Genomic DNA, 4,055 nt, shown 5'->3' with positions numbered 1-4,055 from the left:
CAGTGGAAGGACATTTAGGTGACGTATATGTAGAAGCGCAGGTTAGGCCTGAACCAGATAAAGAGAATATTCTTATTAGATGTATAACGACCAGTAATAACGGTTTCATTTCTTTGTTGAATGTGTCATCATCATCAATAAAAATTAGTAGAAACCAGATAGTAGCCCGGGGGGTACCTTGTGAAGAAGAGAAATTTTGTGTAGATGAGCTCGATGTTGCAAATGTTTATCAAACAAAATTGTTCCTACCTTTCGAAATGAATCAAATTGAAAACCAAATAAACAAAGATATATCGGCAGATGACAAGATTAAATTATTAAATTTGTTAAACAATTATCGTGAGTGTTTTGCCGAAAATACTGCAGAACTTGGAACTTGTAACATTAGCAAAATGAAAATTAGGTTAACAGATGACAAACCAGTAGTACATCGTCCTTACCGGTTGGCATATGCCGAAAGAAAAGAAGTACAACAAATAGTCGATGATTTGATAAAGAACAATATCGTTCGCGAATCCGATAGTCCATATGCTTCTCCAATACTACTGGTGAAAAAGAAAACAGGAGATATGCGTTTATGCGTCGATTACCGTGCTCTCAACGCAAAAACAATTAAGAATAGTTATCCCTTCCATCATTTAAACGATTGCTTAGAACGACTGCGTAATTGTACAGTATTCGCTAGTCTCGATATGGCGAGCGGATATCACCAAATTCAAATGGATGACGAATCCATACCAAAAACAGCGTTTGTAACCCCTGATCACCATCTAGAATATTTAAAAATGCCCTTCGGGCTTACCTCTGCTCCTTCTGTTTTTTTTTTAAATGATCAAACAAGTTTTGGGTTCATTATCGGTAGTTGTTTTTATGGATGATATTCTTATCCCCACCGGTAACGTTGAGACCGGTTTTAAAATTTTAGAGCAAGTATTGCACACAATTACGCTCTTATTGCCAAACCTCTGACAGCGTTAACAAAGAAAAATGTGGATTTTGTTTGGGGTATAGATCAAGAAAATGCGTTTAATATTTTAAAGAAAAAATTGGTGGAACGCCCAATTTTGGCAGTGTACGATTGTCAAGCTGTTACAGAATTACATACCGACGCATCGACGTTAACAGTTATGTTTAACAGTTTAAAAATTGTTGGTAGAGTTTCCCCGTTCTCCGTATAAGTATTAAGGGAACAAAAACTTTAATATTTTTTCACTTTTTTCCTCCTTATCTGATATTCGTACCTAAAAGACAGGCGACATTGTTCATTTTGTTTGATTTCGGCTCTAGTCTACCGTAGTTATGAATTTTAAAATTTTTGATATTTGTACAATTTTCCGTTTTTAAACCTGTGATGTTTTTAATTAATTGTAATAACGACCTATGTGCTCGGTAGGTGTACCTATTATGTTGGCTAACTTAANTTGAATTTGTACAAAGATTTCAACCTGGTATAAGCAGCCTTAATTAAATTATTAACATGATATTTAAAAGACAAGTTTTTATCTATTGTGACCCCAAGACTTTTACAAGAATTTTTTATTGGCAGAGATATATTGTTTAAAAATAACTGGTTGTGTAAATCTACTTTATTTGTCTGACCATCGGTTCCAACGAGTAAAACATTTGTTTTATCTGGATTTAAATTTAGCGCGTTTCTGATAGACCAAGTGTTAGCACCCTGTATATCCACTGAGATGTTTATTAGATGACGGACGAGTGTTTATGCAGGTGTGTGTCCAATGATGCCACTCTAGTATGTGTTGCCATCATAGTTGTAAGTTGAAAGCGATGTTTATATATTATGTAGGAAAAGGGATAAGGGACCAGGCAGTCTGTAGAATGATTGTAAAGAGAGCAGACGTTTAATATTCAATAAATATTGTTTACAGTTTTATGTATATGTTCGTTTATTAATCAACCCTAAGGAATTACAGTTCACGTAGACGGAATTACAGTTCAGGTGTGGGGTGAATTACACGTACAAAGAATATTATGTGGTAAATAAACAATTAGTTTGTGTAAGCAAATTATTGCGATGTCGCGGACACCGGAACATGAACCGATAAGTGATGCTGATGATAGTGAATGTGAAAGTTCTCCACAAAAATCACTGGAAAAATGCAAGTGTTGAACGCCAACAAAACGCGACAAAGCATCGATCCAGATCTCCAACACGACAAACAGAAAAATCACGTAGACAGGTGTCAAAACGCTATACAGGATCGACTCCGAAAAGTTCGCCGCCACGTAAGGTATCACGTATACAAGGAGATAATGAATGTTTAACAATATTAGAACTATACTTGTGGAAACACTTGTGCGTACAGGTAAATCAAGTGCTTCAGACTTCATCCCCAAATGCGTGCGACGATACGAAAAAGACTAAAATATTACCGCGACAAGATTGTGTACCACAGTTTGATCCTAATATTCCAAAATCCAATGTTTTAAAGTAGCTGTATAAAATGCTACGAACATTTATTTCATGCAAGCAAGATTGCGCGATTTAGCAAAAACATGGTACGACAATCTCATTGATTATGACTACAACTCAAATGAATAGATGAAACTTCTTCAACTTGCTTTCCCAAAACATGTAGATTATGCGGCTGCCGTACGACGGTTGCTACAGAGGGAAAAGTTCCCTCAGGAGAACATGGCAACGTATTACTACAGCAAAATGGAGTTGTTGCAGGCGTCAACGTCAACCTCAGGATAAAAAAAAATGTTTCAACTGTTCACAGAGAGGAAAATCTTTCGAAAAATTGTCCTTTACCACGAAAAGAATATAAAATCTGCAAATGTCTGGGCCATGACACCGACAATTGTGTATGGTGAACGAAAGGAGACTATAACAATTCTAATACGGTATTAGCAACTACTGAAATTAAGCCGATAATGGGCGTTGAACAAAAGTTGTACTTTGCTGAGTGTTCGGTAAACGGAAAGGTTGTAAATGGATATATGTATATACACGAGCAACGAAGCTGTTCTCTACGGCAAGATGTTGCTGAACAATTAGGAATCGGAACCAGACCAAGTATTGCGTTACTTAAAGTATATGCAGGTGGAAGTATAAGTGTTATTGGAGCAGCCACTGTGGCCCTTGAAAGTCAAGAGGCCAAAATAACGGTAGAAGTACTTGTAATGCCAAGTCACGTGCAACATATCCCTATACTCGTGGGACAGCCATATATTAATCATCCTAACGTAGTGATGGTAGTTAACGGCGATCTAGTGAAATTGTATAACAAATCAGACGCTGATATATTAAAATTAGGTGTTTGTAACAAAGATAGGAAAATTCCTATCTGGGCTAAAAAGGCTACGGTGATACCACCAAAATTTGTGGGTTATGTGAATGTCACAACCTATGACGAATACAATGGAACCGCTTATGTAGAAGCTACAACGCGTAGTTTCGAGAGGAGCCGTTATCATATTGGACGATGTGTCCTTCAACCACAAAATGGAGTGCTATTGATTGCAAATACTGCAGACTTTGCACTTAATTTGAAAGCAGGTCCAGTTCTAGTTCGAGCCGATGAATGTGTTGCCGAAAAACAAGTGGATAATGATAATGAGGTAAGCGTTTGTAATGTTCAAATGCAATCCGATTATAAGCAATTTCAGGAAAATGATTTGAACGTAGATGTTCAGGTGCCGCGCGAAATTAAATTGCAATTATTGCAACTTGTCAATAAATATAGAAAAACTTTCTCTGAAAGTCTGCGGAATTGGGGACCACTCATTTAACCAAAATGAAAATTTATTTAAACGATGATTGACCCGTCACGTATAGACCTTACAGGCTACCACATAAAGACAAAAAGTTAAAACGATGATACAAAATTTAAAAGACAACTGCATTATACGTGATTCTATGTCATTGTGCGCCAGTCCAATTCTTATAGTTCGTAAAAAAAATGGGAGATGCTAGGTTATGTATTATTATAGAGCATTAAATGCTAAAACCCTGAAAGATAAATACCCAAAGCCAAATTGAAGATCAGTTAGATAAACTTAGTGGGAGCAAGGTATTTACCAGTTTAGAC

Source organism: Anoplophora glabripennis, unplaced genomic scaffold (genome assembly GCF_000390285.2).
Source record: "Anoplophora glabripennis isolate ALB-LARVAE unplaced genomic scaffold, Agla_2.0 scaffold710, whole genome shotgun sequence".
Taxonomy (NCBI): domain Eukaryota; kingdom Metazoa; phylum Arthropoda; class Insecta; order Coleoptera; family Cerambycidae; genus Anoplophora; species Anoplophora glabripennis.
This window is presented reverse-complemented; position numbering follows the sequence as displayed.